A 12,592-nucleotide genomic window follows, 5' to 3' on the forward strand; every position below is an offset into this window, starting at 1 on the left:
CAGCCGGTGTGGGGCTCAGCCATTGCACTCTGGCTGTGCTGACCCCTTGTGAATTTTCCAAATGTGTGAATCTCGATTGCAAAATTTATGGTAGTGCTCGTTTGCGCTTTACCCTGATGTCTTTGTTAATGATAAACCGATGCATGGCGGCAGGCTTAAAGATGACTTGAGTCAACTGACTGTGCTAATGGAGATCTTTGAAGTCAGTTGTGAAGGAGACTTTGTGGACCAATCGAAAGGTGGAAACATTTGTTTGTAAAATATTGTTGGCATTTTGTCGAAACATTATGTTGCGAAATGCAGCATTGTATTTATGCCACGCTGGTACTTCAATCAGGAGATAGTTGGGAAGCCACTCTAACCCCCCCCCCCCCCCCCCCCCCCGATCATGATGTGTCATGCGCTTCCAATATGAAATTGTCCATACATGCATTCCTCCTTAGCACAGAACAATGCAATAGGTTTTCAACATCCAGAGCTTTTGTGTATTTATTGTGGCTAGTAGGATAGCTGCATGGGAAACTTTTGCTGATGATGTATTTGTCAGAAGTCATTGTATTTGTCCGTTTTTTCCCACAAGTCTGAAATTTGTGCCCTCGCTTAGAAATGTTTGCAAGGTTTGTTTGTATTTCATCCAACTATCTGTGCTAAAAAGTGATGGCTACAGTATATGTAATTTCTTCCACTTTTTGAGTGAGCCAAAGTTCAAGCTGCTTATCTAATTGGTGAGAATGCAACGTCTGTTTATCAGACTCACTTTGACTTTATATGGTGTGCAAAGAGTGGCACCTTTGCTTACGGCCATACCAGCCTGAATACGCCCGATCTCGTCTGATCTCGGAAGCTAAGCAGGGTAGGGCCTGGTTAGTACTTGGATGGGAGACCGCCTGGGAATACCAGGTGCTGTAAGCCTTTTGTCCACTAGGGGGTGTTGCATTATTTCATCAGCAACACTGCCTCGTAGTAAGCATTTGTTGCTGAATTGACTAAATGCAGCCTCTATGGGCTAGTCTCCCCTGCCCTTTTAATACGATCAAAGTTCCTTGTGTTGTCAGGGAGCAACTGCCTTTTATTTATAAGACAAATAAGAATATTGTTACTGAATGCAGCTTGTGTGTGCTCTGTGCTCCCTCGCCCTGTTCAAATGATCAAAGGAAATAATGCTGGTGAGGAGTGGAACTGGACTGGTGTCTGATGGCCCTGTGTTTTCCATGTTGGAATTACAACCCTTCTTTTATGGAGTAAATCAAAAGCACAAGGGAATCTGAGATGTTATCGATAATAAATCAATTGGTTTCATGCATTTGTCTGTGTGTGTGTGTGTGTGTGTCTGAATGTGATTGTATTTCGTCATATCGCAAACATTTGTGATATCAGATAGGTTAAGATATTAAAAAGTAATTGGTGATTTTTTCGACAGTGTTGCATGATGGGAATCTAGTGGTTCACTGATATAATCTAGTAAACAAAATAAACTACTTTTTCACTACTCTGTGTGCAAGTGCATTCCTAAACGGCATTTAACGCAGGTCGATGTGATATGATATTATCAGAACACAAAGTGGTTACCGTTAGCGGAAAATGTTGGCACTGGAGAGACTTTTCCTCCACTAAGCAAAAGAGATACTGTAATCAAGAAGGTGGTTCAGCCGGTGTGGGGCTCAGCCATTGCACTCTGGCTGTGCTGACCCCTTGCGAATTTTCCAAATGTGTGAATCTCGATTGCAAAATTTATGGTAGTGCTCGTTTGCGCTTTACCCTGATGTCTTTGTTAATGATAAACCGTTGCATGGCGGCAGGCTTAAAGATGACTTGATTCAACTGACTGTGCTTATGGAGATCTTTGAAGTCAGTTGTGAAGGAGACTTTGTGGACCAATCGAAAGGTGGAAACATTTGTTTGTAAAATATTGTTGGCATTTTGTCGAAACATTATGTTGCGAAATGCAGCATTTTATTTATGCCACGCTGGTACTTCAATCAGGAGATAGTTGGGAAGCCACTCTACCCCCCCCCCCCCCCCCGATCATGATGTGTCATGCGCTTCCAATATGAAATTGTCCATACATGCATTCCTCCTTAGCACAGAACAATGCAATAGGTTTTCAACATCCAGAGCTTTTGTGTATTTATTGTGGCTAGTAGGATAGCTGCATGGGAAACTTTTGCTGATGATGTATTTGTCAGAAGTCATTGTATTTGTCCGTTTTTTCCCACAAGTCTGAAATTTGTGCCCTCGCTTAGAAATGTTTGCAAGGTTTGTTTGTATTTCATCCAACTATCTGTGCTAAAAAGTGATGGCTACAGTATATGTAATTTCTTCCACTTTTTGAGTGAGCCAAAGTTCAAGCTGCTTATCTAATTGGTGAGAATGCAACGTCTGTTTATCAGACTCACTTTGACTTTATATGGTGTGCAAAGAGTGGCACCTTTGCTTACGGCCATACCAGCCTGAATACGCCCGATCTCGTCTGATCTCGGAAGCTAAGCAGGGTAGGGCCTGGTTAGTACTTGGATGGGAGACCGCCTGGGAATACCAGGTGCTGTAAGCCTTTTGTCCACTAGGGGGTGTTGCATTATTTCATCAGCAACACTGCCTCGTAGTAAGCATTTGTTGCTGAATTGACTAAATGCAGCCTCTATGGGCTAGTCTCCCCTGCCCTTTTAATACGATCAAAGTTCCTTGTGTTGTCAGGGAGCAACTGCCTTTTATTTATAAGACAAATAAGAATATTGTTACTGAATGCAGCTTGTGTGTGCTCTGTGCTCCCTCGCCCTGTTCAAATGATCAAAGGAAATAATGCTGGTGAGGAGTGGAACTGGACTGGTGTCTGATGGCCCTGTGTTTTCCATGTTGGAATTACAACCCTTCTTTTATGGAGTAAATCAAAAGCACAAGGGAATCTGAGATGTTATCGATAATAAATCAATTGGTTTCATGCATTTGTCTGTGTGTGTGTGTGTGTGTGTCTGAATGTGATTGTATTTCGTCATATCGCAAACATTTGTGATATCAGATAGGTTAAGATATTAAAAAGTAATTGGTGATTTTTTCGACAGTGTTGCATGATGGGAATCTAGTGGTTCACTGATATAATCTAGTAAACAAAATAAACTACTTTTTCACTACTCTGTGTGCAAGTGCATTCCTAAACGGCATTTAACGCAGGTCGATGTGATATGATATTATCAGAACACAAAGTGGTTACCGTTAGCGGAAAATGTTGGCACTGGAGAGACTTTTCCTCCACTAAGCAAAAGAGATACTGTAATCAAGAACGTGGTTCAGCCGGTGTGGGGCTCAGCCATTGCACTCTGGCTGTGCTGACCCCTTGTGAATTTTCCAAATGTGTGAATCTCGATTGCAAAATTTATGGTAGTGCTCGTTTGCGCTTTACCCTGATGTCTTTGTTAATGATAAACCGATGCATGGCGGCAGGCTTAAAGATGACTTGAGTCAACTGACTGTGCTAATGGAGATCTTTGAAGTCAGTTGTGAAGGAGACTTTGTGGACCAATCGAAAGGTGGAAACATTTGTTTGTAAAATATTGTTGGCATTTTGTCGAAACATTATGTTGCGAAATGCAGCATTGTATTTATGCCACGCTGGTACTTCAATCAGGAGATAGTTGGGAAGCCACTCTAACCCCCCCCCCCCCCCCCCCGATCATGATGTGTCATGCGCTTCCAATATGAAATTGTCCATACATGCATTCCTCCTTAGCACAGAACAATGCAATAGGTTTTCAACATCCAGAGCTTTTGTGTATTTATTGTGGCTAGTAGGATAGCTGCATGGGAAACTTTTGCTGATGATGTATTTGTCAGAAGTCATTGTATTTGTCCGTTTTTTCCCACAAGTCTGAAATTTGTGCCCTCGCTTAGAAATGTTTGCAAGGTTTGTTTGTATTTCATCCAACTATCTGTGCTAAAAAGTGATGGCTACAGTATATGTAATTTCTTCCACTTTTTGAGTGAGCCAAAGTTCAAGCTGCTTATCTAATTGGTGAGAATGCAACGTCTGTTTATCAGACTCACTTTGACTTTATATGGTGTGCAAAGAGTGGCACCTTTGCTTACGGCCATACCAGCCTGAATACGCCCGATCTCGTCTGATCTCGGAAGCTAAGCAGGGTCGGGCCTGGTTAGTACTTGGATGGGAGACCGCCTGGGAATACCAGGTGCTGTAAGCCTTTTGTCCACTAGGGGGTGTTGCATTATTTCATCAGCAACACTGCCTCGTAGTAAGCATTTGTTGCAGATTTGACTAAATGCAGCCTCTATGGGCTAGTCTCCCCTGCCCTTTTAATACGATCAAAGTTCCTTGTGTTGTCAGGGAGGAACTGCCTTTTATTTATAAGACAAATAAGAATATTGTTACTGAATGCAGCTTGTGTGTGCTCTGTGCTCCCTCGCCCTGTTCAAATGATCAAAGGAAATAATGCTGGTGAGGAGTGGAACTGGACTGGTGTCTGATGGCCCTGTGTTTTCCATGTTGGAATTACAACCCTTCTTTTATGGAGTAAATCAAAAGCACAAGGGAATCTGAGATGTTATCGATAATAAATCAATTGGTTTCATGCATTTGTCTGTGTGTGTGTGTGTGTGTGTCTGAATGTGATTGTATTTCGTCATATCGCAAACATTTGTGATATCAGATAGGTTAAGATATTAAAAAGTAATTGGTGATTTTTTCGACAGTGTTGCATGATGGGAATCTAGTGGTTCACTGATATAATCTAGTAAACAAAATAAACTACTTTTTCACTACTCTGTGTGCAAGTGCATTCCTAAACGGCATTTAACGCAGGTCGATGTGATATGATATTATCAGAACACAAAGTGGTTACCGTTAGCGGAAAATGTTGGCACTGGAGAGACTTTTCCTCCACTAAGCAAAAGAGATACTGTAATCAAGAACGTGGTTCAGCCGGTGTGGGGCTCAGCCATTGCACTCTGGCTGTGCTGACCTCTTGTGAATTTTCCAAATGTGTGAATCTCGATTGCAAAATTTATGGTAGTGCTCGTTTGCGCTTTACCCTGATGTCTTTGTTAATGATAAACCGATGCATGGCGGCAGGCTTAAAGATGACTTGAGTCAACTGACTGTGCTAATGGAGATCTTTGAAGTCAGTTGTGAAGGAGACTTTGTGGACCAATCGAAAGGTGGAAACATTTGTTTGTAAAATATTGTTGGCATTTTGTCGAAACATTATGTTGCGAAATGCAGCATTGTATTTATGCCACGCTGGTACTTCAATCAGGAGATAGTTGGGAAGCCACTCTAACCCCCCCCCCCCCCCCCCGGTCATGATGTGTCATGCGCTTCCAATATGAAATTGTCCATACATGCATTCCTCCTTAGCACAGAACAATGCAATAGGTTTTCAACATCCAGAGCTTTTGTGTATTTATTGTGGCTAGTAGGATAGCTGCATGGGAAACTTTTGCTGATGATGTATTTGTCAGAAGTCATTGTATTTGTCCGTTTTTTCCCACAAGGCTGAAATTTGTGCCCTCGCTTAGAAATGTTTGCAAGGTTTGTTTGTATTTCATCCAACTATCTGTGCTAAAAAGTGATGGCTACAGTATATGTAATTTCTTCCACTTTTTGAGTGAGCCAAAGTTCAAGCTGCTTATCTAATTGGTGAGAATGCAACGTCTGTTTATCAGACTCACTTTGACTTTATATGGTGTGCAAAGAGATGCACCTTCGCTTACGGCCATACCAGCCTGAATACGCCCGATCTCGTCTAATCTCGGAAGCTAAGCAGGGTCGGGCCTGGTTAGTACTTGGATGGGAGACCGCCTGGGAATACCAGGTGCTGTAAGCCTTTTGTCCACTAGGGGGTGTTGCATTATTTCATCAGCAACACTGCCTCGTAGTAAGCATTTGTTGCTGAATTGACTAAATGCAGCCTCTATGGGCTAGTCTCCCCTGCCCTTTTAATACGATCAAAGTTCCTTGTGTTGTCAGGGAGCAACTGCCTTTTATTTATAAGACAAATAAGAATATTGTTACTGAATGCAGCTTGTGTGTGCTCTGTGCTCCCTCGCCCTGTTCAAATGATCAAAGGAAATAATGCTGGTGAGGAGTGGAACTGGACTGGTGTCTGATGGCCCTGTGTTTTCCATGTTGGAATTACAACCCTTCTTTTATGGAGTAAATCAAAAGCACAAGGGAATCTGAGATGTTATCGATAATAAATCAATTGGTTTCATGCATTTGTCTGTGTGTGTGTGTGTGTGTCTGAATGTGATTGTATTTCGTCATATCGCAAACATTTGTGATATCAGATAGGTTAAGATATTAAAAAGTAATTGGTGATTTTTTCGACAGTGTTGCATGATGGGAATCTAGTGGTTCACTGATATAATCTAGTAAACAAAATAAACAACTTTTTCACTACTCTGTGTGCAAGTGCATTCCTAAACTGCATTTAACGCAGGTCGATGTGATATGATATTATCAGAACACAAAGTGGTTACCGTTAGCGGAAAATGTTGGCACTGGAGAGACTTTTCCTCCACTAAGCAAAAGTGATACTGTTATCAAGAAGGTGGTTCAGCCGGTGTGGGGCTCAGCCATTGCACTCTGGCTCTGCTGACCCCTTGCAAATTTTCCAAATGTGTGAATCTCGATTGCAAAATTTATGGTAGTGCTCGTTTGCGCTTTACCCTGATGTCTTTGTTAATGATAAACCGATGCATGGCGGCAGGCTTAAAGATGACTTGAGTCAACTGACTGTGCTTATAGAGATCTTTGAAGTCAGTTGTGAAGGAGACTTTGTGGACCAATCGAAAGGTGGAAACATTTGTTTGTAAAATATTGTTGGCATTTTGTCGAAACATTATGTTGCGAAATGCAGCATTGTATTTATGCCACGCTGGTACTTCAATCAGGAGATAGTTGGGAAGCCACTCTAACCCCCCCCCCCCCCCCCCCCCCCCCCGATCATGATGTGTCATGCGCTTCCAATATGAAATTGTCCATACATGCATTCCTCCTTAGCACAGAACAATGCAATAGGTTTTCAACATCCAGAGCTTTTGTGTATTTATTGTGGCTAGTAGGATAGCTGCATGGGAAACTTTTGCTGATGATGTATTTGTCAGAAGTCATTGTATTTGTCCGTTTTTTCCCACAAGTCTGAAATTTGTGCCCTCGCTTAGAAATGTTTGCAAGGTTTGTTTGTATTTCATCCAACTATCTGTGCTAAAAAGTGATGGCTACAGTATATGTAATTTCTTCCACTTTTTGAGTGAGCCAAAGTTCAAGCTGCTTATCTAATTGGTGAGAATGCAACGTCTGTTTATCAGACTCACTTTGACTTTATATGGTGTGCAAAGAGATGCAACTTTGCTTACGGCCATACCAGCCTGAATACGCCCGATCTCGTCTGATCTCGGAAGCTAAGCAGGGTCGGGCCTGGTTAGTACTTGGATGGGAGACCGCCTGGGAATACCAGGTGCTGTAAGCCTTTTGTCCACTAGGGGGTGTTGCATTATTTCATCAGCAACACTGCCTCGTAGTAAGCATTTGTTGCAGATTTGACTAAATGCAGCCTCTATGGGCTAGTCTCCCCTGCCCTTTTAATACGATCAAAGTTCCTTGTGTTGTCAGGGAGGAACTGCCTTTTATTTATAAGACAAATAAGAATATTGTTACTGAATGCAGCTTGTGTGTGCTCTGTGCTCCCTCGCCCTGTTCAAATGATCAAAGGAAATAATGCTGGTGAGGAGTGGAACTGGACTGGTGTCTGATGGCCCTGTGTTTTCCATGTTGGAATTACAACCCTTCTTTTATGGAGTAAATCAAAAGCACAAGGGAATCTGAGATGTTATCGATAATAAATCAATTGGTTTCATGCATTTGTCTGTGTGTGTGTGTGTGTGTGTCTGAATGTGATTGTATTTCGTCATATCGCAAACATTTGTGATATCAGATAGGTTAAGATATTAAAAAGTAATTGGTGATTTTTTCGACAGTGTTGCATGATGGGAATCTAGTGGTTCACTGATATAATCTAGTAAACAAAATAAACTACTTTTTCACTACTCTGTGTGCAAGTGCATTCCTAAACGGCATTTAACGCAGGTCGATGTGATATGATATTATCAGAACACAAAGTGGTTACCGTTAGCGGAAAATGTTGGCACTGGAGAGACTTTTCCTCCACTAAGCAAAAGAGATACTGTAATCAAGAACGTGGTTCAGCCGGTGTGGGGCTCAGCCATTGCACTCTGGCTGTGCTGACCTCTTGTGAATTTTCCAAATGTGTGAATCTCGATTGCAAAATTTATGGTAGTGCTCGTTTGCGCTTTACCCTGATGTCTTTGTTAATGATAAACCGATGCATGGCGGCAGGCTTAAAGATGACTTGAGTCAACTGACTGTGCTAATGGAGATCTTTGAAGTCAGTTGTGAAGGAGACTTTGTGGACCAATCGAAAGGTGGAAACATTTGTTTGTAAAATATTGTTGGCATTTTGTCGAAACATTATGTTGCGAAATGCAGCATTGTATTTATGCCACGCTGGTACTTCAATCAGGAGATAGTTGGGAAGCCACTCTAACCCCCCCCCCCCCCCCCGGTCATGATGTGTCATGCGCTTCCAATATGAAATTGTCCATACATGCATTCCTCCTTAGCACAGAACAATGCAATAGGTTTTCAACATCCAGAGCTTTTGTGTATTTATTGTGGCTAGTAGGATAGCTGCATGGGAAACTTTTGCTGATGATGTATTTGTCAGAAGTCATTGTATTTGTCCGTTTTTTCCCACAAGGCTGAAATTTGTGCCCTCGCTTAGAAATGTTTGCAAGGTTTGTTTGTATTTCATCCAACTATCTGTGCTAAAAAGTGATGGCTACAGTATATGTAATTTCTTCCACTTTTTGAGTGAGCCAAAGTTCAAGCTGCTTATCTAATTGGTGAGAATGCAACGTCTGTTTATCAGACTCACTTTGACTTTATATGGTGTGCAAAGAGATGCACCTTCGCTTACGGCCATACCAGCCTGAATACGCCCGATCTCGTCTGATCTCGGAAGCTAAGCAGGGTCGGGCCTGGTTAGTACTTGGATGGGAGACCGCCTGGGAATACCAGGTGCTGTAAGCCTTTTGTCCACTAGGGGGTGTTGCATTATTTCATCAGCAACACTGCCTCGTAGTAAGCATTTGTTGCTGAATTGACTAAATGCAGCCTCTATGGGCTAGTCTCCCCTGCCCTTTTAATACGATCAAAGTTCCTTGTGTTGTCAGGGAGCAACTGCCTTTTATTTATAAGACAAATAAGAATATTGTTACTGAATGCAGCTTGTGTGTGCTCTGTGCTCCCTCGCCCTGTTCAAATGATCAAAGGAAATAATGCTGGTGAGGAGTGGAACTGGACTGGTGTCTGATGGCCCTGTGTTTTCCATGTTGGAATTACAACCCTTCTTTTATGGAGTAAATCAAAAGCACAAGGGAATCTGAGATGTTATCGATAATAAATCAATTGGTTTCATGCATTTGTCTGTGTGTGTGTGTGTGTGTCTGAATGTGATTGTATTTCGTCATATCGCAAACATTTGTGATATCAGATAGGTTAAGATATTAAAAAGTAATTGGTGATTTTTTCGACAGTGTTGCATGATGGGAATCTAGTGGTTCACTGATATAATCTAGTAAACAAAATAAACAACTTTTTCACTACTCTGTGTGCAAGTGCATTCCTAAACTGCATTTAACGCAGGTCGATGTGATATGATATTATCAGAACACAAAGTGGTTACCGTTAGCGGAAAATGTTGGCACTGGAGAGACTTTTCCTCCACTAAGCAAAAGAGATACTGTAATCAAGAAGGTGGTTCAGCCGGTGTGGGGCTCAGCCATTGCACTCTGGCTGTGCTGACCCCTTGCAAATTTTCCAAATGTGTGAATCTCGATTGCAAAATTTATGGTAGTGCTCGTTTGCGCTTTACCCTGATGTCTTTGTTAATGATAAACCGATGCATGGCGGCAGGCTTAAAGATGACTTGAGTCAACTGACTGTGCTTATAGAGATCTTTGAAGTCAGTTGTGAAGGAGACTTTGTGGACCAATCGAAAGGTGGAAACATTTGTTTGTAAAATATTGTTGGCATTTTGTCGAAACATTATGTTGCGAAATGCAGCATTGTATTTATGCCACGCTGGTACTTCAATCAGGAGATAGTTGGGAAGCCACTCTAACCCCCCCCCCCCCCCCCCCCCCCCCCCCGATCATGATGTGTCATGCGCTTCCAATATGAAATTGTCCATACATGCATTCCTCCTTAGCACAGAACAATGCAATAGGTTTTCAACATCCAGAGCTTTTGTGTATTTATTGTGGCTAGTAGGATAGCTGCATGGGAAACTTTTGCTGATGATGTATTTGTCAGAAGTCATTGTATTTGTCCGTTTTTTCCCACAAGTCTGAAATTTGTGCCCTCGCTTAGAAATGTTTGCAAGGTTTGTTTGTATTTCATCCAACTATCTGTGCTAAAAAGTGATGGCTACAGTATATGTAATTTCTTCCACTTTTTGAGTGAGCCAAAGTTCAAGCTGCTTATCTAATTGGTGAGAATGCAACGTCTGTTTATCAGACTCACTTTGACTTTATATGGTGTGCAAAGAGATGCAACTTTGCTTACGGCCATACCAGCCTGAATACGCCCGATCTCGTCTGATCTCGGAAGCTAAGCAGGGTCGGGCCTGGTTAGTACTTGGATGGGAGACCGCCTGGGAATACCAGGTGCTGTAAGCCTTTTGTCCACTAGGGGGTGTTGCATTATTTCATCAGCAACACTGCCTCGTAGTAAGCATTTGTTGCTGAATTGACTAAATGCAGCCTCTATGGGCTAGTCTCCCCTGCCCTTTTAATACGATCAAAGTTCCTTGTGTTGTCAGGGAGCAACTGCCTTTTATTTATAAGACAAATAAGAATATTGTTACTGAATGCAGCTTGTGTGTGCTCTGTGCTCCCTCGCCCTGTTCAAATGATCAAAGGAAATAATGCTGGTGAGGAGTGGAACTGGACTGGTGTCTGATGGCCCTGTGTTTTCCATGTTGGAATTACAACCCTTCTTTTATGGAGTAAATCAAAAGCACAAGGGAATCTGAGATGTTATCGATAATAAATCAATTGGTTTCATGCATTTGTCTGTGTGTGTGTGTGTGTGTCTGAATGTGATTGTATTTCGTCATATCGCAAACATTTGTGATATCAGATAGGTTAAGATATTAAAAAGTAATTGGTGATTTTTTCGACAGTGTTGCATGATGGGAATCTAGTGGTTCACTGATATAATCTAGTAAACAAAATAAACAACTTTTTCACTACTCTGTGTGCAAGTGCATTCCTAAACTGCATTTAACGCAGGTCGATGTGATATGATATTATCAGAACACAAAGTGGTTACCGTTAGCGGAAAATGTTGGCACTGGAGAGACTTTTCCTCCACTAAGCAAAAGAGATACTGTAATCAAGAAGGTGGTTCAGCCGGTGTGGGGCTCAGCCATTGCACTCTGGCTGTGCTGACCCCTTGCGAATTTTCCAAATGTGTGAATCTCGATTGCAAAATTTATGGTAGTGCTCGTTTGCGCTTTACCCTGATGTCTTTGTTAATGATAAACCGATGCATGGCGGCAGGCTTAAAGATGACTTGAGTCAACTGACTGTGCTTATGGAGATCTTTGAAGTCAGTTGTGAAGGAGACTTTGTGGACCAATCGAAAGGTGGAAACATTTGTTTGTAAAATATTGTTGGCATTTTGTCGAAACATTATGTTGCGAAATGCAGCATTGTATTTATGCCACGCTGGTACTTCAATCAGGAGATAGTTGGGAAGCCACTCTAACCCCCCCCCCCCCCCCCCCCCCCCCGATCATGATGTGTCATGCGCTTCCAATATGAAATTGTCCATACATGCATTCCTCCTTAGCACAGAACAATGCAATAGGTTTTCAACATCCAGAGCTTTTGTGTATTTATTGTGGCTAGTAGGATAGCTGCATGGGAAACTTTTGCTGATGATGTATTTGTCAGAAGTCATTGTATTTGTCCGTTTTTTCCCACAAGTCTGAAATTTGTGCCCTCGCTTAGAAATGTTTGCAAGGTTTGTTTGTATTTCATCCAACTATCTGTGCTAAAAAGTGATGGCTACAGTATATGTAATTTCTTCCACTTTTTGAGTGAGCCAAAGTTCAAGCTGCTTATCTAATTGGTGAGAATGCAACGTCTGTTTATCAGACTCACTTTGACTTTATATGGTGTGCAAAGAGATGCACCTTTGCTTACGGCCATACCAGCCTGAATACGCCCGATCTCGTCTGATCTCGGAAGCTAAGCAGGGTCGGGCCTGGTTAGTACTTGGATGGGAGACCGCCTGGGAATACCAGGTGCTGTAAGCCTTTTGTCCACTAGGGGGTGTTGCATTATTTCATCAGCAACACTGCCTCGTAGTAAGCATTTGTTGCTGAATTGACTAAATGCAGCCTCTATGGGCTAGTCTCCCCTGCCCTTTTAATACGATCAAAGTTCCTTGTGTTGTCAGGGAGCAACTGCCTTTTATTTATAAGACAAATAA

General features: G+C 42.1%; 8 non-coding genes and 2 pseudogenes across 8 annotated transcripts; all 10 read left to right on the top strand.

Annotated features, from left to right (window-relative positions):
- The first annotated feature begins 793 nt into the window (after positions 1–793).
- Positions 794–912, top strand: LOC129832564 (5S ribosomal RNA). Its single transcript, XR_008755957.1, has one exon. It is a non-coding gene; the product is annotated as a 5S ribosomal RNA (ribosomal RNA).
- Positions 913–1,607: 695 nt separating this feature from the next.
- LOC129832575 (U1 spliceosomal RNA) lies at positions 1,608–1,757 on the top strand (annotated as a pseudogene).
- A 675-nt stretch (positions 1,758–2,432) lies between these two features.
- On the top strand, positions 2,433–2,551 carry LOC129832573 (5S ribosomal RNA). The gene has a single exon (XR_008755965.1). It is a non-coding gene; the product is annotated as a 5S ribosomal RNA (ribosomal RNA).
- A 1,523-nt stretch (positions 2,552–4,074) lies between these two features.
- On the top strand, positions 4,075–4,193 carry LOC129832585 (5S ribosomal RNA). Its single transcript, XR_008755969.1, has one exon. It is a non-coding gene; the product is annotated as a 5S ribosomal RNA (ribosomal RNA).
- A 1,522-nt stretch (positions 4,194–5,715) lies between these two features.
- On the top strand, positions 5,716–5,834 carry LOC129832571 (5S ribosomal RNA). The gene has a single exon (XR_008755964.1). It is a non-coding gene; the product is annotated as a 5S ribosomal RNA (ribosomal RNA).
- Positions 5,835–7,362: 1,528 nt separating this feature from the next.
- Positions 7,363–7,481, top strand: LOC129832596 (5S ribosomal RNA). Its single transcript, XR_008755982.1, has one exon. It is a non-coding gene; the product is annotated as a 5S ribosomal RNA (ribosomal RNA).
- Positions 7,482–9,002: 1,521 nt separating this feature from the next.
- On the top strand, positions 9,003–9,121 carry LOC129832601 (5S ribosomal RNA). The gene has a single exon (XR_008755988.1). It is a non-coding gene; the product is annotated as a 5S ribosomal RNA (ribosomal RNA).
- Positions 9,122–10,651: 1,530 nt separating this feature from the next.
- On the top strand, positions 10,652–10,770 carry LOC129832565 (5S ribosomal RNA). Its single transcript, XR_008755958.1, has one exon. It is a non-coding gene; the product is annotated as a 5S ribosomal RNA (ribosomal RNA).
- Positions 10,771–11,463: 693 nt separating this feature from the next.
- On the top strand, positions 11,464–11,613 carry LOC129832576 (U1 spliceosomal RNA; annotated as a pseudogene).
- Positions 11,614–12,297: 684 nt separating this feature from the next.
- On the top strand, positions 12,298–12,416 carry LOC129832566 (5S ribosomal RNA). The gene has a single exon (XR_008755959.1). It is a non-coding gene; the product is annotated as a 5S ribosomal RNA (ribosomal RNA).
- Positions 12,417–12,592: the final 176 nt, after the last annotated feature.

The sequence above is a fragment of the Salvelinus fontinalis genome, chromosome 33 (genome assembly GCF_029448725.1).
Source record: "Salvelinus fontinalis isolate EN_2023a chromosome 33, ASM2944872v1, whole genome shotgun sequence".
Classification (NCBI taxonomy): Eukaryota; Metazoa; Chordata; class Actinopteri; order Salmoniformes; family Salmonidae; genus Salvelinus; species Salvelinus fontinalis.